Source organism: Lutjanus erythropterus, chromosome 4, assembly GCF_056507025.1.
Source record: "Lutjanus erythropterus isolate fLutEry1 chromosome 4, fLutEry1.hap2, whole genome shotgun sequence".
In the NCBI taxonomy this organism is placed as follows: Eukaryota; Metazoa; Chordata; class Actinopteri; order Lutjaniformes; family Lutjanidae; genus Lutjanus; species Lutjanus erythropterus.
The window spans coordinates 4,033,245-4,059,512 of record NC_139320.1 but is presented as its reverse complement, the minus strand read 5'-3'; positions in this window follow the sequence as shown (position 1 = coordinate 4,059,512).

Genomic DNA, 26,268 nt, shown 5'->3' with positions numbered 1-26,268 from the left:
GGGAGAGACCACAGCCTGCGAGACCTACAAGAAAATACAGTACAACTAGCTAACGTTAGCTCGGTTGTCCATGACTAAGCCCTGGCCAACTGAGCAAGCCAACCAGGCCAAACCCAGTGAGAAAACTACCTCGGTATTGTCAGTGTCCTGTCATCAAACTGGCCTTTGTTGGTCTCTGAGGCTGTTTTTGTAACAGTCCAGCAGTGTTCACTGGGAGCTCCCAGTCTGGGAAGAGTCAGCCAACAGGTCCATTCTCCTGAATACATCCATGGACAATAGATTTATAACAGAACCGGTCAGGACATTGCTGCTCAGCCTTGCTGCCAATTTTTCCCTCCAGCACAAAAAGCATTTTCCCCCAGTGGCCACCATTATAAAAGAGACATCTGTAAAACTGTTGACAGATCACTTTGAAGTGTAAAACAAGGTCAGTTATGACTCTTTCTATTATGAATTTTTGATCCATGGAGTTTTTATATTTGTAAAACCTTCCTTGAGCCGAAAAAAGGTATTTAAAAACTTGTGATGTGCTGTCTGTGGGCTGAGCCAAGAACTAAACCTGGAAACTAAAAAAAACTTTTTTGACTTACATGCCTGGCAAGCAACTCTCATTGGACTGAATGGATGCCATCTTTGCATACACTATGGTGTTTTTCACTGGCACTTTTGGCCGCACTGAGCCAAACCATACTGCGGCCAATTACATTTCCATTACCGGTTCAAGTGCGAAACCGAGCTGCACCCGAGATGGACCTACTCTGGAGTGGGGCCAAAGCGAGCATGGCCCAAAAATAGAAGTAGTGTGCCTCAGAGAATGACTTTGACACAAGTATCTGTACTTCTACTCAAGTACAGAATGTGTTGACTTTCACCACCTCTGCCCGTTAAAACATGCGTGCATGTTTTGTTTTTTTTAAAGTTTTTTAGCTGGGAAATATTTTTGGTAGAAATGCTTTAAACGGTTCAAAACCAGGTGTGCAAAATGGAACAGAGCCAGTTCCATGCTGGTGGAAAAGGCCTGAGAATGTCCCAAGCAAAACACTCAGGTGAAAACAACATGACCAGTTGGTCAACTGAAAAAAAAGACTGGCTGAAATGTTTATTGCTTATCTGATCCAGTCTGATCCAACACTGACTGTGTTTACTGTGGACTGCTGATTTCCAATTCTGCGATCCCGCTGGATTAGCTCCCTCCATTTATCACCCGTTCTGTCTTCACTCTCACCTCTTTCATTTCTGACTCTTTCATCACCCCTTTTCTTTCGCCCTCCCATCCCCACCGCACGACCCCTCTCACCCCGGCGTCTCTCAGCCCGTCCCCTCTCACCCCCGGGTGTTTCATGGGGCCGTGCTGCAGGACGCAGGGTCGTGTCTCTGGGTGTCACGGTGGATGGCTGGGTGCTGGGATGGGTGGACGTGCTGGGCAGCCCACTACTGCTGCTACTGATCCTCTCTGCTGGTGATGATACCTGCGTGTCATCCGTCCTGGCACCCTCTGCAAACTTCACAGGGAGGCTGAAAATTAAACAGGGGCTCCCTTCCCTGCCTGTGGCCCAAGGAAACGTGTGTGTGTGTGTGTGTTTGTATGTGTTCAAGTACAGGAGAGCTTTTTTATTAGGAGTAGAAGGTACATGCCGTCTTCAGTGTCATTAATTTCTGTAGCATCATACGATAAATGGCACATATTCACATGGAGTTGTGAGCTGATGATGTTAAACAAACTAAACCCAACCAGTATTCTTCACTTCCTCCCCCCTTCTTCCTTCCTCCCTCCACTTGGCTCCTCTGACCTCCAACACTTCTCTGCACACAGCAAAAACACCACCAAGTTGTCAAGGAACACTGGCGCCGAAAACACAAATACACACGCGTGTCGGCGAGCACGCACACACAGCAGGCGTTTAGCTAGCCAGCACGACAAGCCAAAGCCACACTTCACACCTGGGCTGGCTGGCATTTATTGGGTAAGCTCCCACCCGGTGGGAGGAGAGGGAAGAACAACACCTCGCCACTGCTAAAACAATCTCACAGCTCCGTGACCGGGGGAAAACAAAGGCAGCAGTGCAAAAAGTCAAGAAACGCCATTTGCCAAATTGTGACTGGTTAACAGAAAAATTGGGCTGAAAATTCTGAACACAGTGTTGGGAGTTTAACCGCCTCGTCGGCTCGTGAGGACCTGTGTAACGTCTCGAGGAGGAGGTGTGCTTGTTCCATCAAGAGTCAAACTCAAGTCCAAAGTTAAGAAAACACCTACAATAAAAGCTCCTGTAATCAAGATTTTAATAGATGAACAAGGTCTACATGGAATGTAAGAGATGTTGGGAGTGCTGGAAATCCTTGAAAACACTTGAAATTTAATGGTGTTTTCATGGTTTGAAAAGTACCTGGATTTTGGATAAAATATTTAAAATTGCTTGAAATTATGACTGGATTACTTTTACAAAAATTGCTGTGTGACTGAATAGATAAAGAAATAAAATAAGTCAGACAGATCCTAATTTTGTTAAGAAAACACAATATTCAAACTTAAGAACCTGAAATCAGAGAATTTGGACTTTTTTTTCTTCAAAAATGACTCAATTACCGTAATTTCCAGACTATAAGCTGCTACTTTTTTCACATGCCTTGAACCCTGCAGCTTAAACAATGATGCGGCTAATCTATAGATTTTTATGGGCTGACAGCCTCTAGGGGGCGCTCTAGCAGGAAGCGCAAGAGCAAGACAGAGGTGGAAGAGATAATGCTGGAAATATTAATTAAATATATATATATATTATATATGTAATGGAAATAGAGCTGCTGCACGTAAGCTTGGCATTTTTTTAACCAGCTATGTTACTGCCATTTTACTGTGGTTTTACTGCTGTGTTACTGCCGCATTTATTTAATTAAAAATTTAAAAAATCTTTCTGTGTACCATCTTTCTGCGTAAATATCTCATGTTACAACGTGGACACCTGTGGCTTATAGACAAGTGCAGCCTATATATGTAAAAAAATGTTTTTTTTTTAATTTAGTTGGTGAGGCTTATATTAAGGTGCGTTCAGTAGTCCGAACATTACGGTAATTAATCCTGTCAAAATCTTGTATTTTTCAAGTCTTCCCTGTAATAATTGTTTTCATGATTGATTAATTTGTTGCTATTTTCTCCACTAATCGATCAGCCATTTGGTCCACAAAATATCAGCAAATGTTGAAAAATGTTGATCAGTGTTTTCCAAAATCCAAGATGACGTCCTGAAATGTCTTGTTTTGTCCACAACTCAAAGATATTCAGTTTACTGTCAGAGAGGAGTAAAGAAACAAGAAAATATTCACATTTGATGAAAGAGAAGAGAAGATGAAATCAGAGAATGTGAACATATTTTTTCCTTTGAAAAATGACTCAAACTGACTGATCAATTATCAAAATAGTTGGAGATGTACTTAATTACTGTCCAATTAATAGGATGCCAAGTCTGCTTACAGACAGATGGCACATTTTGAAACATGGAACCTTGTGTTTTCCTTTAATGTGTCTCCCTTCAGTAGAAATCTGTCATGAAACATAATTCTGGTTGTTTAACATTTTGAGCATGTGTATGTACATAAATCATCAGTCATTTACCACAGCTGTAAGGTGCTGGAAACCCTTGAAAATGCATGTTGAAAATGCCTGAAAAGTGCTTGAATTTCAAAACTCTGACAACGCAGCCACTTAACTCATCATCCAGATTGTGTTATTTCAGAGCAGTGGGCTTTTGTTTTCAGGATAACAGGCTGAACTTTACACTGACTGACAGTTATAAACAGCTGATCAACTTGCAGTGAAGGACTCGTCCTCAGTTGTTATTGTCAATTTATGACATTGCGTGTATCCTGCAGTCCTGCAGAGCTCCTGCAGCCTGTCTTTCTCTGCAGTGTCTGGGGAGCATCAGCAGGGGGAAACAACTCATTTCAACCATAGCACATATATGAAACAGGATTTCAACCCATTTAATATACAGTCTGTGGCTCCAACTACCTATCTGGACTGCTGCACTCATTTTTGCACACGCACTTGCTACATCTTATTCCTTTAACATATTCCTCAGTTCAACCACTGTAAACTCCTTCAAAAATATTATTCATATTGTCTTATGACTCATGCATATTAAAAGTGTATAGTTAAAGCAGAAGTACTGATTCAACTTCTTTACTCAAGTAAAAGTGAAAAAGTACAGGCTCTGAAATGTACTCAAAGTATAAAAGTAAAAAGTTGTCCTCTGAAGGACATTTCTACTGACTGTTTCTAGCAAAGATAACTGAACCTCATTTTTTCTCTGTGAGCAAGTCTCCCTCCCTGTCTGCTTTGTCTTGTCGTTGTCTTTTAAGTCGTTCATTGTCTTGCTGTCTTTTATGTAGTTTCTGTGTCCCATTACAACTTTTTCATCTTGTGTCTTTCTTTGTCTTTTATATAGTTTGTGTCTTGTTACACCTGTCGTGCGTGATATGCACTGATGAATACACCAACGAACTGTCTTTTGTATGTGTTGTATGTGTGTTGTTCCATCCATTTAAGTGAAACCAGTCTTGGCATTGGAAAGGCAGTGTTCAATGACGCAAAATAAAAATAATCAATAATTCCCTTCAAATACATTAAAACTAAAGTAACGCAGCTGTTTCAAAAATGTAAGGAGTAGACAGTACAGATATTTTTTGTAAAATGTATCAAGTAAAAGTATAAAGTTTCCCGGTCAAAATGTACAAAAAGTACCTGGTTAAGAAATTACTTAAAGTACAAATTACTTTCCATTTTAATGTTTTTCACGTATACTGCTGAGATCGTGGAACACTGCTACAAGGTCCAAAGGGGCAAGCATTATAAACATATTGTAAACAAACCATTTTTGCACATTAATAAATCCACTTTATTTGAAGCTAAAGCTGGTGCAGCCAGACTGTCAGTTTGCATTACATGGGAAAAGTGAGTCTGTATTTTTGCCAATTTTACTTTTATATCACCTCAGTGGAAGAAAAAAAACTTCCTGCTGCCTAAACGGACAGATTGTTTAAAATCCATCTGATCATCTGACAGCCAGTCATGATGTTCTATGTTGAGTTTTATGAGTTGTTGAGTTCTGTGATGTAATAAAGTTCCCAGATCCCAGAATTACTTCGGTGAGTACAGTGTAATCACAGCTACGACTACGGATGTGCACGATTAGTCGACTTTACAATTAAATCTTGCCACCCTGGCTAGTTGGGACCAGAAATACTAGTCGTGCAAACTATTTATCAATATTTTATTCATGCGCAATGTCAGTTAATTGTTGCCTCTAAGGTGTTATGCAGCTGCACACCACTAGTTGGGGCTGCAGTCCCATCAGACAGTAGCCCTTCTGTGTGTATGTCCCAATAGCCAACCCAACCCCAACAAGATGTTCCATGTTTTTCTCAGCAAAGTCGGACAGATGACAGGTAGTGAAATCAACGTGGTTTGTCAGTGTTTTGATATAGACAATGGAAATAACATTGAATGTAGAATGTGACATAATAAACTGATTTTTAATCAACATGTGACCACATTCAGCACAGACATGGACACTAACCTGCAAGCAGAGCAGCTGCTGCTGCTGCTGTTCGCACTGCTAACGTAGCTGCTAAAGTCAGCTCTGGGTAAACGTCATTTATCCACGGACACTTTGATCCTGTTCAGTCTGAAAAGGTGAAGCATTTAGTGGGTTGTTGTCATGTTTTGTAGGTTTATGTGCGACATTTGTATTTCATGAAACAAAGTCCCACATTTCACCAGCATTTAAAATACTGTTTGGCGGTTACAGACTGTGATTAACAGCTTCTAGTGGCTCTTAAAACACACAGTATTTTTTCAGACAGTGTTTAACATTTATCAAATAAAAAGTTGTGCTCAATTTTAACTGCTTTCTGAGTGTTTTCTTACTGTTCGACTAGTCGATTAGTCGACAGGAACATCACTAGCTGCAGTACTAGATGTGAAGAGCAGAACTACAAAAGTAAGACACAACTTCAGCATTAAAGTTTATTCTTGACTTTGGAAACAGCTGGAGAAAATCATCTTCCTTGGAGCTTTGTATACAGTGTGGCCATTTGTTATCATATGACTGAACACTTAGATCATGTGATCACAGCTGAGCCAACAACTCCATTCACTCTTGGATACCGTATGATGCTGTTGGAGGTTGGAAAAAGCTAATGAATAGATCAAGAGTTGAAATTATTTTGTCAAAGTTCCAAGTTAAACTTGAATTATCCTTCAATTTTGTACAAATGTCTTTTAAAAAAAACACAGATGATTTCAGGTCACTTTGTTAAGGTCAAACTACCTTTCTTTCAGCCACTGCCATGAGTAAAAATGTGCACATTAGCTCCAAGTGCCAAGACATCTCCATAGTCCTCAAAATGGATCCAATTTACACTTCCCTCTCAGCACTTTATTTTTATGTCCAGCCCTTGAGAAGACAACGACAGACTGTATTAGAGCTTTTATGCAATGGTTTGAGGAGACTTAGTTGTCAAAAATCCTAATAAAACACTTGCTCTGATGGCGAATTCACCATAACCACGCCAAGTACTTTGAAGGTGACCTGTGTTTTATCTGCGCTCATTCTTTTTTTTCCTGCTGGTGTATTGAAAATGAGTTATGGCAGGGATGGGAGTGAGGGGCGTGTGAAGGGCAGGGTTTTAAAGGGCCGGCGGAGCGAGGACAGAAGGTCTAAACAAATGAAAGGTTGAAGGGCAAAAGGCACACAGAGGGAAGGAAAGAGTTTGAAAAGGTACGGAGGACAGACGGGGGAGGTGAGACAGAGAGTGGGGAAGGTGAGAGCACACTGAAGAGCTTTGATTTATGTTGTATCTGGACTTAGAATTAATAATATTTGCACTTTGAGCATCAAAACACGGCACCATTAATGTTCAAAAAGTTCAGAATTGACCAAAATGTTATTTATGATATATGTACTTCCATTCAACACCAAAGCACCAACACAACCACATTAGAACAATGATAATAGTGGCATATTTTAAAGTTAATCTAATTTCCACCCTGTTTAATAGACTCCATGTCAGATGTCTGATCAGAAAACACTGGACCTCAACTTCAAAACAAGCTGTGATGCAAATTTATTTCATAACTAGTCACTGTGTCAACCCTTCACTGAACTGGACGGATTATGACATGAAGTTACTGGAGTCATATGCAGGTAAGATGATGACTGAGTGTATTTTTGCATCATTTCTGAATTACAAACGGCCTGTAACATTATTTTTAGCCATTTCTGACTCATATGTGGCTGATAAAGTGAACAGAAAGTGCAAAACAGCAGAATAACACCATTAGATGACTCATGGTGTGAAGTTCACAGCAGCGGTTCAGACATCACTTTTAACACAGGGGTGATGAAGAAACATCTAAAAACCAAAATCTGTCTTAAGTGACTTCTACTAATAGAAACATGTTCCACATGTTGGTAATCCTCATGTATGGTGTTTGGGTGCTGACAGAAAGTAAACAGGACGGGAGGAGGACAGGTCGCTCTGTACTTCACTTCCAGCATTCATGTGGAGCAGTTTGTCCTGCTGTGATAAGACATGACAGACTCCCACACTTTAGATGATCATGAGTCTTGGTCTCTGCAGCTTGTTCTCGGGGTGAATCCATGCTCTGACCAGGCATAGCGGTCCATAGTAATGCCTTGACGCACAATATGAAAAATCAACATATTTTTATAATCAATGACATCGATTATGTCAATGAAATGCCGCAGCCCTACTTGATTTCACTCATCTAATGCCTAAAGTAGGATTCTAACAACTTTTTAGAACAAAAAAAGGAAGTGTTATGGGAACACATGACAAAACCTGCTGAATTTACATGTGGAAAAGTCACAACCCACAGTCAGTCCTACCTGCCAACTCTGCGAAGCTGCTGCCAGTTAATTACTGTACATTTACAGCAAAAAGTCTTACACTGTAACCATGTCATGTGATGTGACAGCTTAAGAACAAATATCAGCCCTGGATGTCTCAGCTCTCATCCAGATGTTGAGGTTACAGTAGCTGTCAACGTTAGTGTAGCTGTTCTGTCAACGTCTTGTCTCCGTCTCCACAGTTTGGTCTTTAAACATCTTTGTAGAACAGTGGAACAAAGAGGATAACAACAGTTTTATTAGCCTTTCTGAGACTTGTAAGACTGTTTTTTTAATTAATCACATCCAGTTAATAACTGATTATTACCACAGCATCATGGTTGGGGAGTAACAGATTACATATAACAGGATTGCATAATCTGTATACAATAAAAGGTAACTGTATTCCATTGCAGTTAAAAAAGATGTAATCAGATTACAATTTTAAAATAAAGAACGATATCCTACCATGCACAGTGAACAGCTGCCAATTCATTATCATTATCTAGTGAAATAATACTTCACTGGATGGAAATTTCAACATTTATGTCTTTAAAATCAATCAATATATCAATAAATTGTGCACAACAAAGGAAGAAACAGCTGGACAAACTAATAAATGTGACAACTAACATAAAACACACGACAAGACATTTGAGGATGTCATCTTGGACTTTGGGAAACACTGGTCAACATTTTTCATCATTTTCTGACATTTTATGGGCCAAATAACTAACTGATTGACTCCAAAAATGGTTGACAGATTAACCAATGATGCAAATTACCATTAGGCTCAGAGAATTGGTGCAAACATTTGCAGCACATGGACATATGCTGTGACACGATTAATTACTCAATTCATAATTTTGAGTTGAAATTCTCTGATTTCAGCTTCTTAAATGTGAATATTTTCTGGTTTCTTTACTCCTCTCTGACAGTAAACTGAATATTTTTGAGTTGCGGACAAAACAAGACATTTGAGGACGTCATCTTGGACTTTTCTGACATTTGATGGGCGAAACAACTGATCCATTGAATGAGAAAATAATCAACCAGTTGATCAATGATGAATATAATCATTAGATGTATCCCAAAAAACACCATATTAGGTTAAACAATTTCACCATATTTTATATTAAGGTAATCCAGAAGTAACAGATGTTACATTACTTTAACACTGTGATACTTGGATTACGTTACTGACTAAATTTTTTTTAACAACTGTATTGGAGTATATTTTTAAAGTAATCCTCCCAACCCAGCACAGGATGATAAAGAAACCACTGCAGAGATAAAGGAGTGCATGCACAGGTAAGACACACGTCTGTAACCTCTCCTCTCCACCAACCTTGACTCCAAACCTACCTCCGCAATTAGAAACAAAATGAGGTGAGCTGTTGCAGCAAAACACAGAGATTGACCCACTTGGGCGCAGTCAACAATAAACTAGCCTTTCTTTACCTTTTGTTGTCGCCTGTCTCCTCTGCTGCTGGGTGGATGGGGGGAGGTGGTCGGGGGAACAAGGTCTTTGAGTGCTAAAATGACTGTTGTTGTGTGATGTTTACAGTGGCCTCAGAATCAGAGCGACAAATTACACTGTCAGGGACACATCCATGTGGGATGAAGAGGAGGAGAAGCTTCGAATGTTCACCATTGAACACCTTCAATGGCTGGTAATACAAGAGGCGTGGCTGCTCCTATTAAAATGTGGGCCTGAATCAATAAGAGGCATAATTAGAGTTGTTAGAGCAAATTAAAACATGGCTATTATGTGGCTGTACAATGTTGCTCCATAAACTGTTATTACACGGGGAGAAGCTTTGTGTGTGTGTGTGTGTGTGTGTGTGTGTGTGTGTGTGTGTGTGTGTGTGTGAGAGAGAGAGATAGAGGATTTGGGCAGTCGGTTAGAGATGGAGGATTAGATGCGATAGTTGCCTCTTTCTACTGTAATTACCACTCCCTTTATTGACAGAATGCTCACTTTTCTCTGGCTTTTGTCTAAACTACAATTTCCTCCATTGTACAGTAGTAATTTTGAAGTGTATTTCTGCAGCAGCGGTGCCTCTTTTTCACTGTTTGAAATTGTTGCTATCCTCACCTCAGATGAACAGTAATCTGCTACACCCACCTCCGTACACACACATCATTCAGTCACTGTGTTGTTGTGTTTAAACATTAGCTGTGTGTGTAAATTTAATAGGAAAGACACATGCTGAGTGTGTAACATTATTTATATGTAAAAAGTATTTCCTGATACAGTCTCAGTCTATAGGTTCTATTGACAGTTAGTCCTTGTTTTTAAACACATAACAATCCACTTATTCAGGTGTTTAAGTGGGTTCAGTTTTGGGTGGGTTCAGTTACCCGCAATTATCTCTAAGTCAAATCTGCACCAGCCCGGAACCGTGAATATAATGTGGGAATATTTTTCTTGTTACTGGTAAGGCTTATATGGCATTTAAGGCCTTGTGTCATTCATTTTTATTAATTTGGGTGGAGCAAAATGTATGGTATCTGTGTGAATACCAATAGAGAGAGCTATCATTGAAACCCCAGAGGCTACAGTGTATTAAGACACAGAAATAATGGTAGAATAAAATCCATTTGAATTAAATGCTTTACAAATACTGGTGTCAAATTCCTGGATTTGTGAAATAGGGTGGAGCCTTAGAAAGCTCACCAATAGGAGGAGCCCCATAGAAAACAAAAGAAGACTCCTAAAGAGAATACATGATTTAGAGGACCTGAGGAGCGTGGTCCATTTGGAGGTTAAATATTTCCAACGACAATAAGGCCCATGACCTGCGATTTAACATACATTTACAGTCACTCGTGGCACGCAGCCGCCCATGTGTTTCCATAGTGACAAAAAGTCTAACTTCAGGCTATCAAAAGCCAACACTTTCTTAAACATTTTACAGGCAGCAAAGACACTAAAAAATTTATTCTCGCAGTCTCTGAGCGCACCAAAATCCTCCCAAACGTCCAAACCCACCTGATAATGTATGTCCACAATTTGGTACCCTCTACTGTCTTTTTTTTTGGCTTTATGTAATCACTTTTAGCCAAAAACCAGCAGACATTGCTATCAGTGACGTCCCATTATTTGGCAAAATAACAGCCAAAAACAGCCAACAAGCAATGAGACCGGTGCCAGCAGGCAGAAAGCATAGGCACACTGTATTTGTGTGGTTTATGCTGAGTCACTTCGGTAGGAATTAGGTAGAAATAAATAATTTCATTTCAAATAAGAATGTGTATTTATAAATATTATTAATGCAATTTGCATGCCAAATAGGTCCATCCAGTCAGTGGACTAAAAATGTCTTCAGTGGCAACACTTAAAAAGTAGCCCAATTTTCCAGAGAAAATAATGTATTTCTGCATTATGTGTTATATTATTCTTATTATACCATTATTGTCACCTGTAACCCACGCACAATTAGTTTATTTTTGCCCTTGCCCCGTTATTTTTTCTAAATATATTTTTTAACCATTACACAACATTGGTGTGGGTCACCCACCAGGAACCTGTGAGTACCCAACCCTCTACCCCCCAGCAGATGTACTTGTGAAGGAAACTAAGAAATGTAAAGTCAGCAGCGAAATGTAGCGACCTAAACAAACAAAAATGCCAGGTTAAGCGTACACTATATTTAGAATATTTCCACCCCTTTTCACCACCATTATCTAAGGCATATATCGCTCTCTCCAAAGCCACTGGCAGAATTTTACCTCGCAGAACATAAGAGTTGTTGGTCTACCACTGCCTCTATCTCTTAGTTTGTTTGTGCCGCTGTGTGACTTCTGTATTCTAAAGGGTTAGCTCAGATTCACCAAAGTCACACATGCTCAATTTTCTGTTTATGCCTCTGACTTGTTCTTATTTTTCTACTTATTATAATTACGATTTTGCACCAAAAAACCCGGGCACATTCCCTGTTTGTAAACCTACTTGACAATAAACTTGATTCTGAATGATGATCCTAAAACAGGAGTATTCCACATGTCTATATGGGTACCATTTTATATATGACTTTATTGGTTAGTAATTTTTCAGTTTGCGTGTAAATGTAGATACTGTACATTACAACATTATGGAAACTCATGCTGGGGGGAAATTAGGGATTCCTCAATGATGAAAGATAGGAAAGTTCTTTTTTCCTTTGTGTGTCAAACCCAGGCAGTATCTTTTTTAAATTTACGCTCTACAAGTGAAAAGTTTAGATTTTAAGTGCACACTTGTTAAATGATAATACAAGTACTTATTACAAATCCTCACAATTATCCAACAGTCTTTGACAAGTTATCAGGCACAACAAAGCCAAGCAACAGCCATCCCTTACCAAAATATGATGCTGGACAAGGTGCAGCATAATTGTAGAGTGCTCACTGACAGAAATCAATTTGAGGCGTGCTAATGGCCTCAGTCCTCCATTGGAGAGTGCTCTCATTGACTGGCATGGTGTTCTATCTGGTACAGAGCAAAGTTGGAACAATTACAGTAATCTGCGTGTGGAGTGATGGTCCTCCATGTGGAGTGGAGCTGAGGTGAGTGGTACTCAGCACTGATCAGCCTGCCATGACAAAGAGAGGCAGCTACGCAAGGCACGCTTTGGAGGTGTATGATGGGATGCCGATGTTTCACGGGGACTGGAGTTATTGATTGAGAAGATGGGCGATGACTGAAATGTTTGCTCTTATCAGAAATTTGGTTTACAGTGAGAACGTAGAGGAGAGGAAGGGTTTGCGTTAGCTGGCAGGGCTCTGATGCCACCAAAAACTCATCTCTATCAGGACAGATGTGGAAAATTAAAGGAGAAATGTGTAATATAGTTACTGTAACAGAATAAAAAATAAATATAAAATGCTTGCTTCACTTGACATTAATACTGCAGTCCCCTTGTCCCTCTTTTAAATTAACATTCCAGACCAAAATAACTGTTTTGTATGTCAGTTTCATATTAATCAGAGTTCAATTAATGACAAATTTTTGCTGAATGAGCAAGTGTTTGTTTACAACTCCTAAGAAATCATTAATAATCTTGTAGAAGGCACAGATGTTTAGAACTGTTAAATTGATCAAAATGTTAATGGAGTTTGGCAGCAGTGAGACAGGCAGCCACTTAACTCATCATCCAGAGTGGGTTATTTCAGAGCAGTGGACTTTTGTTTGCAGAATAACAGGCTGAACTTTACATTGACAGACAACTGACAGTTATAAACAGCTGATCAACTTACAGTGGAGGACTCGTCATCGCTTGCTGTTGTGAATTTACAAGGTTGCATACATTCTGCGATCCTGCAGAGCTCCTGCAGCCTGCCTGTATATAAAAAAGGACCACAACCTATTTAATATACAGTCTGTTTCTAACCTATTTTTGCACACACAATGGCTACATATTGCTCCTTTAAATTGTGTGCATACTGTGCAGGTTTATACCAAGGCTATCTAGGCCTAATTGAAATCAAACTCTTATCTCTACATTAACAGAATCAGAATAATACCTGCTGAGTTATTGAGGTTTTACTAAGATCACAGCCAGAGAAATGTCAACGTAAACATGCCGAGTTTTCACATTACTTCACACTCTTCTTAACCAGCCACTAGAGGCCCAAAAGTGATCAACAACTGCTTGTTTCACCTTGGGACAACATATGTCAAGGACACATTAATGTGGATGGCTTTACAAATCGCAAATTGCATCTGGCAGTTGTGGTGACACTGCAGAAGGTGCTTCACCATCTGTTGCCTGGCAGGGATCTGCACTCTACTGAGTGATTTCCTCTGGTTCCATAATAAGCTTGGTTGAAATAAAAAATTCTGACCATTGTATATTTTTTCTTTTAACTGGACACCAGTCTGAATCAAACAACCAATCAGAGTTAGTTTGCACGTAACTAGCCAATCACAGTGACTCTGTACAAACAAGGGGCATCCAGCTTCTACATGTCTTGGTTCCACTGATGTATGTTCAGATGCACCAACAGACATTAGCATGCTAGTTAGCTACAGCTGCAGTTTTATGTACCCAATCCATGTTTTGCCACATCATCCTCATTCTGTCCTGTTATCCAATGTATAAAGCAGCTCCTCCAGGAAGTTGCGATCCCAACAATTCAAACAAATCAACCAATTTATTATTACAAATTAACAATTCTATTTTAAGACGGTTACCAAAACAAACACATTTGTCGTTGTCACGGACATTTATCAGTGATCTGTGTATTTTTATATTTGACCACTTTGTGCTGTTTTGACAGAGTATGGTGTCTATGCATATGTTTGTGCAGACTAAATGCCATTAAATCACGTGAAAAGCTAAAAAGGCACTGCGATAACACACGAAATGACCTAAGACATTGACAAGACATTTTTGGAAGAGACTATAGATACGCACACATTTGAAACAGAAGGACAGATACACACCCCTACATTCAAACTTGTGACTTGCCTGCTGTGCTGTGTGTGCACACTGTTCTCATTCTCCTCCCCCTGCTCTCCTATCTGTGGTCTTGTTCTAACAGAGAGCTATATCATGCTCAGCACATCAAGGCTCAGCACATATAGGATAAACAATGCCACTGTCAAACCCATCACTTGGCTGCGTCCCCAAATCAATTCCTCACACTCTTCCTGGATTAGCCATGGATGACTTAATTGATTCAGCACAGTCAAGTGATCTTCAAACAAACAGGCTTTTCCAACTTGAAAAGGGAGTGACAGCCACCAAACCTGAACTCTCTGTAGATGACAAATCATTCCTGCAGGCAACAGACGTTATTCTTAACAATGGTGGCTGGCTGCTGCTGGAAAGATATCTCTCGCCTGTCCTACATTCCTATAGGCTACCACATAAAATGGGTGAAGAGTGAAGCAAAACCCGGCGACGGGTCATTGCAGCCGTTTACTAATCAAGAAGTCTTGAAGATAAATTTCTGCGATAAAGGATACGCCTCGTGGTTGGCACGTGCCTGGAGCTGTCAGCAAGAGTGAGACGGAGAGTCTTTTTAGGGGTTTTCCTGACTTTGCTTTTACACCACAGTTTAATCTTGCCTCGAAGCAGCGGGATGACAGACAGAACGATTAACACCGGTTCTATCAGAGTCCAGTTAAGCGGCAGTCGTTCTCAGTGGACTCCTTATTGTGCTCAAGCCCTACGGAGGCAGCGCTTTCATTGTAATGTACAGTAATTGCGACTTACTCCCAGGAATATTCCTGAGCTCATTGTCGCCTCCTCATGTTCTACATCCAGCACGTGGAAAATGATACCTTGATATCATCACATTTCTGGGTATCGCTGCGTCGCCAAAGCAAGCTACATTTCCAATTTCCCCCCATAAATGTAAAAACTTCCTTCAAACGGAGTCTTGGACAGAGTCGCGGGGAGTGAGTGATATGTATCCACAGCTCTGTTGAACATCATCAGACAGGAAACGGGGGAAGTGTTTACTGCTCTGCCAGGAGGATGTGCTAGGACAGGTTTCTCCCACAGCAGGCAGACTGAGTGGAGAGATTGCAGAGGGGGAGGTGGGAGAACGATAGAAATGATGTGTGGCTGCTCAGTGGCGATGGAAATAGTGTCGAAATATCCTCAGACACAAGTACACTTACTTAACTCAGGGTTTACACAAGCAGAGGTAAAGTAGCTGCTAAGCAAACATTTAAAGACAGTCATATGCAGTTAGGTAGAAGAAGTGAACGCAAAATTTACCACACATTGTACAAATGATTTATGTTTAACACTGTGGTTTACATCTGGTTAGGTTTTGGGATATAAAACACTTGGTTCAAAGTTAGAGGAAGATTATGGCTTGTCACTCTTGCAACCTTTATTATCCAAAGAGACATTCTTGGCCCCAAAAAAGAAAAAGAAAGTCTGTCTGGAGCAGCAACTATTACATTTTCTATTTTTCCCTGAGACTTTTAATTTTTTTTTTGGTTTTGGCATCAATAGCTAGCCCGGGGAGTCTTCAGGCGAGACTTGTTGAATAATCGTTGAGTTTTCAATGACTAAATCAATTGTCAACTATTTTGATAATCAATCGTTTGGTTTGGTTTGGAGTAAGTTTTTAAGGAAACAGTCAAAATTCTCTGGTTTCAGCTGCTCAAATGTAAATAATTTATGGTTTATTTACTTCTCTATCCATGTAAACTGAATACCTTTGAGTTGTAAACAAACTGTTGTTTTTGTTGCTTTTTCTTTGTTTTTTTTATCTGTATGATTTTTTTTCCTCCTATCACTACTTCATTAGTTTAATTTTTCCTTTGCCTTTTCATATTACCTAGATTTATGCTATAAAAAAAGGGACTTAAGGTTCTGAACCTAAATATTTAGACTCAAAATCATAACCAGTAATTGTATTTGAATTCTAATTTTAATTTAAGTTTAAAATGGTGGGAGACCCATGATGAACCTTGTAGGCTTTTCAGTCCCTACAGGATTTTGGGATTGTTCCAGCCTAAAATGCCTGATTTCACAGCAGCTTTTCTAAGAAATTACGCTGCATGTGGCGACATTTTAGACTCTTTTTTTTTTTTTTTTTTTTTTTTTTTTTAACAATGGAATTGCACGAGCAAGTGAAAATTGCAAAGGAAAGTTATTATTTTTTGGTATAATTAATTAAAATCAAAGGCAACTTGTTCCTGTTTCTGAGTGTTCTAATTAACCTTACGAAAAAGGTTCAGGATTACAAACAAAACCGCATGCGCAAAATTAAGAAATGAAAGCGCACAAAGCACTTGTAAGTACACCAGTCCAAGGAAAATAATGACCACACATCATACAGATGTCTTTTTAAGTTTTTTTCCATCTTTCAATCATCTGTGAAAACTACAAAAATAAAAGACATAAACAATACCGTTTGAAATACAATCTCTTATTATTTTAAAGTCTCTCAACAAATGTCCAGCATTTAGACAGCCTCAGCAAGTCTTTCCCGTGAATATCCGATAATAGACAGGTCCAACAAATTAGCATAACAACAGAAGATATATCAAATTGTCCATTCAAGGCCACAAATGTTATAAACACATACAAAAACAAATAAGTGTAAAATAACAGTGTGCACCTCTTGCACCATGTAGAATATTATTTTTGAAGCTGTATGTATTTCCTCTGCAACCATGCTGGCGCTCTCTGCCGCCTTACTGCAGTAGCCCATAATGCCACGGGTGCGACCCCTGAACTCTAGTCATGTGACCTATTACTCTAGATTAAAATAAACTCACATAAAGAACAATACATCCTTTTTAAACAAACAATATTTGTAAAGGTGATATATCTTTAAATCATTTTTAACTTAAAGTTATCTTTTTAACAACATATCTCTTACATTTTTAATCAATTTTAATGACCATGAATTAAAACATTAATGAAGTTATGACTGTTTTGAAAATGTAAAAAAAAAACATTTCAATTACTTTTCAGTAAAACATGTCTGTCAGACAGTTAAAGCATCGATAAACAAATTTGGTGTTCTTTTCATGACCCAGCACAAAATAAATAAATAAATAAACAATAGTGACTAATAAGGCAATTTGTAGGAAACAACCACGATTGGTCAAATTTGTGGAAAAGTTGCAAGTTTGGACAAAATTGCAAGGTTTCAAGAATTCACAAGGATTAGCTGAATTTGCAGGAATATCACAACAATTGTCGCAACATTGCAGCTTCCTGGAGGGACTGGCTTTTAGTCTCCCTCACACATTCTTGTTATTTTTTATATCGTTTTGTTAAGGTCTTTTTTAATAGGTGCTAAATGGAATCAAATCAAGTCAAAAATCAGACTTTTTAGAGAGCAAACAGCTAATAACAGATAACAGATTAAATGCCAATGACAATAATGGTGAGCTGCAACCCTACTTAAGAGCAGCCACCAGAAAACTTGTTGTCAAAATGATAAAACTTAAAAATCTGTGTTTAGGATAAATATTTTTAATACTGAGGAATGTAAGAATCACTTTAGACCTACAACAATGATAAATGAACATTATTATAATTTTTTTTTAACATTTAGTCATTTCCATACAGTTTGTCTCTGGTGAACCAGTGGTGGGGGCCAAAGAAGCCACATGTGTCTCCAGAGCCTCAGGTTACTGACCCCTGCTCCTGGGAGATCTTTCGCAGGTCTGGGGTTCCCTTCTAGACATGAGAGCCTGACGTGGTTACAATCTGTTTCAGTTTCTAAAAGTCACTAAAATGTGTTTCTGAAAACATTTTAAGCAAAATGAGTCGATGTAGTGACAGAATATTGATCATATTGACATTGATCAGCACTGCCTGGTTTGAGAGTTTGATCTGAGTTATGTGAGCTGTGTGAGTTCAGATGGCACCTTTTCCCACAATTTTATTGAAAATATGAAGCATGCATATGTTCTGGTCAGAGATGCTGGTAAAAACTGTACGTACCACCTTTAAAGGGACAGTTTGCCCCATAATCCAAAATACACTTTTCCCCCTGGCCTACATTGTATCTGTCAAGATTTTTCAGTGTGAGTTGCATGGTTTTGAAGATATCAGCCGTAGACATGTCTGCCTTCTTTCCAATATAATGGGACTAAATGGCGCTCAGCCTGTGGTGGCCAGTGCTCCAAACAAATATATTTGAAGAATTTAAAACCAGAATTTCTCTCCATAACTATGACCTGGTTACTCAAGATAATTCACAGACTTTTTTGTGAGCAGTTTCAAAGTAGGAATGTAGGAAGTTCTGGTAGATTCTACTGCAGAAAGACAGGAGTTCTTACATGAAACTGCTCACAACAAGGTGTGTGGTTTATCTCTTTTTGGTGCTTTGAGCACCACCCTATGGGTCTGGAGTTCCTGTATAGCCAAACAGTCATATGCTGTTACTTGGAATAAATAGTAAAATAATCTTCACCTCACACAATGGGCAAAATGTCAACAGCACTTTATAGTAGTAAGTCTATTTGTACCATATTTCTAGGTCTTCCAAGGTCTATATCTTTGGTACAGTGAATATATCATTTATTTGGTTAAGTGTGGAAATATGTTTTTCATGAAACTGTATACTGCACAAGAGATTAAAAGGCACTTCCTGCATTTCCATCCAAATGTACAACACATTTTATCCAAAGTTTGAGAAAATCGGCTGAAGAAAATGTGAGCAAATTCTTGTTTCATCCACATGTAATTATTAGGTGTTGGTTCATTGAGATAATCAGTAGGTGAGAGCAACGTTCCACTCCAAAAAATTCAAATGGTAAAAAACAGTGTAGGAAACAGGATGGTCATGAGACAAATGAGGAGACTGGCAAAGTGGAAACAGCTGATCAGTCATGTGAGTTAAATGTTTGTATGTCACAACTTCACAACTTCCAGCTCCCATTAGACCCTTTTTTGAAAAAGGCAACAACCACCTCAAGGGAGTTTTAAAACTTTGGTTAAATTGAGTTATTTGGGATTTGTTTCCATAAAACTTTCCTAATATGATACTGACTAATTCACATAAAATGTATTACAGTGTAACGATGCAATAATAATAATTATGGCATGGTGCCCCATGGAGGTAACCTGACATGCCAGATGGTTTGTTACACAGAACTACACAGAATTATCTGGGAAGTCATCTTTACAAACTGTTTGGAAAAGGGCAGGCACTTTCAAAAAAGGCAGGTGATTGGATGAACAATCTGTCTATCATGTCTAACATGGGCTAACTTCAACAAATCAGGTTTAACTTGTCAAAGCTGGATTGGAGTAGAGTGAAAACTTTTCCATGGAGAGAAGCCTTCTTTGCTCTTCTTTCAATGAAGAAATACTCTCCAGTTCTGATAGAACTGATGCTATCACAGTATTTACACTAACCTCTTCAGGAGCTGCCATTGTGTGTTCCAGACAAGCCTCTTCCATGGACGCTACTCACTGTTGTCACACCTAAAACCAGGCTTGCAGCTCCCAGTAGTCCCTCTTAGGATGCTGATTGGCTGCAACACTTTTGGTGCGGACACAAACAGATAACTCTGAAGCCTGGCAAGATGGATTCTCAAATAATCCCACATAGGATTGGTTCTTTTGCATTTACATTTTCATTCCTTGATTGAGGAAGCAAACTGTCATGAGGACACATTTTGTCTTCTCATTTTCTCTTCAGTCATTCTCACTTCTCACTCCCAGAACCTTCTATTTCTGTGGAACCTTCTGGTCTTTGAATTTTCCCACCTTCTGATTCACCTGATTTCCACACTCACCAGCACATCTGCCTGCCATTTCCCCTCAATCAGCCACCAAGTACTTCCTGCTGCCTGCCTACACCAGTGGTCATTAATGGAACTATGAGTCATCACACTCTAGTCACATCAGTCTGAACCTGGACTTGTAGCCACCTGTATGTGTCCTGCTCCCTGTTCTGTACATTTCTGTACTTTATACAAACACCTCAAGGCCTTTACACACCTCTTTAACAGGGTCGTCTACTGATTTTACCCTTGATGACTGGTTTACTAGCCAAGGGGAGCATCACCCAGCCTGTGAAAACTGCAGAGGTGGATAATAACTAAGTATAACATATTTAGTTTTCAGGTATCTGTGCTTTACTTGAATATTTATTTTTCTGACAACTTCTTACTTACTTCTCCCTGCATTTTCACACAAACAACAAGCTCATTACTTTACTTTTAATGCAATTGAGGGGAATTATTGATTTATTTTTATTTTGCTTCATTGCACAGCGCCTTCACAGAATCAAGACTGATTTCAAGCCAAATGGATGGAAGAATAACACATAGAAAAGACGATTCCTTGGTGTATACATCAATTTATATCAAGCATGACACATGTAACCATGAAAATGACATAACAACAAAAAAGACATAACAAGACAAAAAAATGTAATAAGGTTAAATATGAAGAAGATGTAACAAGATGAAAAAGAATGTAAAAACGCAACCAGAAAAAAGGCATAACAAGATTAAAAAACATTGTAAAAGATGTAATAAGATGCAAAAGATGGAACAAGACAAAAAAAAAGACATAAAAGGACAAAAGACAAGACATATAAACAACATCTAAGATGTAACAAGAAAAAAGACATAATAGGGCAAAAAACAACGTGAAAGATGTAACAAGATGAAAAAGACATAACAGGATGAAAAATGTCATAACAGATGTAACAACACAAAAATCCATAAAGAAAACAAACAAATAAAAATAATTATATAAAAGATGTAAAAACAAAAAACAAAAAATGGATAACAGGTTGAATCAGACAGAGAGGCAGACTCTCTCATGGGGAAAAGATGATACACAGAAACATACAGAACAATACAGAAACAGTAAAACTGTCCTTTACACTTTAAGTACATTTCAGAGCCTGTGCTTTTTCACTTTGACTACTTTTTCTACTTGAATAAGGAATGTATGTACTTTTGCCACCTCTTGAAAACTGAGAAAATGACTGTGGTGATATCAGCAGTTACCTCGGTGTATTCATGATGACTTCCAATTTATACTTAGTGGCCACTTTATTAGGTAAAACTATATAGTCTAATGCAATTCAATATGACTATTTCACCATAAATCCACCTTTATGCTGCCCATAATGTTCAGTTTTTCTAGAAATCTTAATTTAATTAACATTTACATTAGTTTTAGCATTGAGGAGATAGTGGTGGTGTTGAATTACATAGAGAGGTGTTTATAATGTTCTGACCACCTTATGAAAGTAAATAAAAGGGACAAAACAAATGGAAATATCTGTAACTATGACAACTTTGAATTTTATTTGAACTTTTTCAATGCTGATTTATTTTGTGACATTACATACACACACACACACACACACACACACACACACACACACACACACACACATATATATATATGTATATATATATAGAAAAAATGAAGAGACCACTCTCACAAATGTTTCTTAAATCAGCATCTCTATGGCAGCCAGTCCATTCAAGTGTTTGTTGGATTCCTGATTAGATGATCACCTGAACCAAATCTTATTTTATGAGGAAGATTATAAAAAACACTGCTGTGATTAAAGATTGACATTATCCCACCAAAAGTGATTTCTACACTCTTCCTAAGTTAAAATATTAGTGTTAAATGAATATGTTTTCTTTGCATTATTCAAGGTCTGAAAACACTGCATCTTTTTTGTTATTTTGACCAGTTGTCATTTTCCTTTCAATAAATGCACTAAATGGCAATATTTTAATTTCAAATTTGAGCGAAATGCTGTCAGCTGTTTATAGAATGAAACAAAAATGTTCATTTTACTCAAACACATACCTATAAATAGTAAAACCAGAGAAAGTGATCATTTTGCAGTGGTCTCTTAATTTTTTCCACAGCTGTATATATGTAGTGTTGTAACAAGTAGAATCCAGCAGCCCAACACTAAGTCTGCTTACATCATTTGTGATTCAGACAAAGATACGAGGTCACAGAATGGGACTCAAAATCTGACCAAGAGTTTAGTGTCTGCTTTCATTACTGACGTTTCCATTCAGTGCTGTTGGCTCCGTTCAGTCATCTGATCACTGATAATAAAAAACCTTTATATGCAAAAGCATTACTGAAGCACTTTCATTTTACTGCTCTTTAACTATAACTTTACGCTGGTGCTTACCCTCTCCTGAATGTTATTTTATTTATATATTTATCCTTTACTTAACCAGGATAAAATATCTCTTCTGCCAGTGAGTCCTGATCAAGATGGGCAGCAGAAAACAAGTTTTATTTGTTTGTTGTTGTTTTTTTTTTTATAGAAATACAGATAGAAAGTAATCAAATACAAAATACATATATTTAAAATATAATGGCAAATAATGGCACTTATGAGGAATACTGTGCTCCTAAGTATTTTTGAACATGTCAAGAGAGGGTAAGGGTTCTAAGTTAAGTATGCTTTGCAGCTTATTCCAGGTATGCAGTGCATTAAAAGAAAAGGCACATTTACCCAGTTGAGTTCAGGAGGTTGACATCATGAGTACATGAATACAGATGATGAAGTGTTACAGCTACTGCAGTAATGTCAGTAAAATAGGTATGTACTGGGGTAACTTACCAACTAAAGCGATTGCTATTATTATTTCATATAATTTGCAAGAATATACACAGGCACTTGCACCAGTTACAAACCACAAGGCAGCATGACATTCAACATCCAGTCTAAGAAAGATGAAGATGCATGCTTATCATCATATCAGTACATATCAATCATAGTCTAATACTGACAAAAAATAGGTACGTTGGACTGAAATTAATATTATTATTTTCAGTATTTCTCATATCTACTTCAGTGACTAACATTATAGCACCTTACAGTTTCTTACATCCCTGTGTTTAATTTTTTGTTTAAAACATAAAGAGGCCCATCAATCACAAATATGATAAAAAGCTTCTGTACTGAAAGAAACTGAACCTCCATTACACCGTTCTCCTCAGGCTGTGAGGCTCCTAAATTCACCTTCAGCATTTCACCATGAAAAATTTGATTTTCATGATTTATTATTTTTACTTATTATTAGGGATGTCCCGATCACATTTTTTTTGCCCCCAAGTCCAAGTCCGAGTCATTTGATTTTGAGTATCTGCCGATACCGAGTCCCAATCCGATACTTCAGCAATGCATTAATAATAAGAAGAAAAAAAGTGAACACATCCACATTTCCACCACGTGAAATGCCCAATCTGCACACATTACAAGTGGCTGTTGCACTGCCTTCGCTGTCCAGTTTAAAATACCTCCAAACTGCAGACATTTTTGCTGTCCTGAGGTGACACGTTTACGGTGTTGTTTCCATCTGTGCAACAATGAATATTGATGTTGTGGAACTTATTAAAATTAAAACTAAGCCATTGTCATTCCATTTGACAATCTCTTTGTACCTCAGAATGAATTTAAAACGTGAACATGGCCATGCTTGTTGTTTTGTAAGGTTAAATCTGATAATTTCCACCCGATTCCATGTTTCGGCCGCGATTTCTGATCACATGATCGGATTGGGACATCCCTACTTATTATTTATATATATTTATAGTTATTTCCATATGGTTATTGTTTTTATGAGTAGCATAAAGGGAAATGTAACTAACATCTCATTACTGAAGTCAGTGTTGTAAAATGAGCCAAAAAGTAAAATTAACTTTGTAAAACATTAAAAGGCCACAAAAAAAGAAAACAAGAAAAAAAAATGCACATTTCCATTCACACATTTTTGTGCATTTTACTTAAGCTGAAAATGCTAACAATCAATTTGTTGGTTAATCATTAATAAAATGCAAAACATATTTTTTTTCTCATTTTCATTTTTTTCTCTTTTTTTCCTCATTTTAAGTTTTATTATTCAACAAATGGCTCTCTTATACAAAACAATATCACATAACAGAGTTATTTCTAGATCATCGATTAATTATCAATTAATACGTTTGATCAGTTAAATTCTAATGATTAATCAATTAATTGTTAGTTATTACCATCCTCAATTTAAAAATATTTGTCAAACAGCTGGTTCTAGCTAAGGTCCCTCCTCTCATGGGACAGACAGCCAATCATTTTTAAAGAGGAGGCACTTAGGTTGACCAATCAGATTTCAGGGGTGGCCCCCTAGGTCCCCCCTCTAGAAACGCCCCTGGTATGAACTCCAAAGGTCAACTTGTCATTCAGCCAGAAGCCAAGGTAGCCAAGAGGTAATCCTCTAAAACCACTGCAAAAATATACAAAGACTGAATGTATAGAGAGCATCAATGATATGATGATATGTCCTTCTACTGGCTTTAAAATGATATACATAAATATTGTGTGAGATGTTGCCATGTTGTTTTGTGAAATGACACATTTTCAGACCCACTGAAGACTGTTATTACTGGTTCAGATTTACTATAGCACAAATAATGAAATTATTTAAACTTGTACATTTTCATCATCTCAGTTTGGTTTGTAAATTGAACCAGGGATCAGGAAAATAGCACTTGTTGTTTCAGAAACAAAATCATGCCTGTAAAGTGTCTGAATTAAGAGACAAGAGTGTGTGTGGAGCGTTTGGATCGGTGAGAAGAAAGACTTTACAGAAAATGGCGAGTAAAAAGAAAAATCAGTTGAAAGATGGAGGTAGAGAGGTGAGAGCATAAACACGGGTAGAGAAATAGAGTGAGCTAAGGTGTAGGGGTGGGGGGGGCGTGAAGAGGAGGGTGGTGGTGGTGGTGGTGGGGTTTAGTGTGAAAGGGGTTAATAGCAAAGTGGAGGCTCAGAGCTGATCGAAATGCAGAGCGCGTCCCCCCAGCCCTGTGCTCAGTGATGAGTTGGAGCTGAGATCTGGCGCCCGCTATAAAGGAGCTCATTGAAAATAATTCAGAGTGACGGCTGTGCAGGAAGAGAAACAGGGGAGGGGTGGGGGGTGGTGGTGGTGGTGGTGGTTGGGAGGGAGTGGAGGCAGGGTGGCGAGGAGGGAGGGGAGGGAGGGAGAAGGTGGTATAGCTACAAAGGGAACTAGATGGAGAGCGAAAAGGGTAGAGCAGGAAGAAAGACAGGTGGAGATTGAAATGCGAGGGGAGGCGGGCATGGAGGACAGTTGATAAGGTGAGAGGGGTCAAAATTATGAAGGAGTCGGGAAAGTAAAAATAACAATCAGAGTGTGGAGAAAATGGAGCTGTGTGTGTGGAGAGGTGCATGGTGAAGGAATCATACAGGACTCAACACGTACCACTACCACTGCACTCAAGTCAACAATCAAAAATGCCAACGCTCAAAGTTCTAAGCCCACAACTATTACACCATACAACACAAAGGTACTGGACAGAATGAACAGCATCGAGTCTTAGATTTGGGTATACAGGCAGCTGTTACCTTGTGAGGCAGCTGGATTTTGTGAGATCGCTTGAGAATCCATCGTACCAGGCTTCGTTTGAGTCCACACCAAAAGTGATGCAGCCAATCAGAGTCCTAGAAGAGATACTGGCAGCTATGGGTGTGGTTTTAGGTGTGACAACAGAGAGAAGCGTCCACAGAAACGCTAGTCGAAAGCTGTAGTTAGCCCATACCATCCAGTCCCCTGCCAAGTGTTTTTTTTGAAAGTGCCTGCCCCTTTCCAAATAGTTTCTAAGGACGACTTCCCAGAGTTAATGCAATCACAACAAATTTGGGGTACATGAATGTCCACACAGGACCAGGAGTGCACACCCTCTGATGACAAAATTTACATCTAGTAGACCCTAACAGACCCTCATGACCTCACAGATGCAAAAAGTACCACCACCATACCAGCTTTTAACAGTGGTCGTATCATTTGGGATGGAAGTCAGCAAGCGGAAAGATCCCCATGATTACAATGTTGAATGATAACTCAAGATGGCATCTGCCAGTTTTATTAAGCTTCTTTTCACTTGTT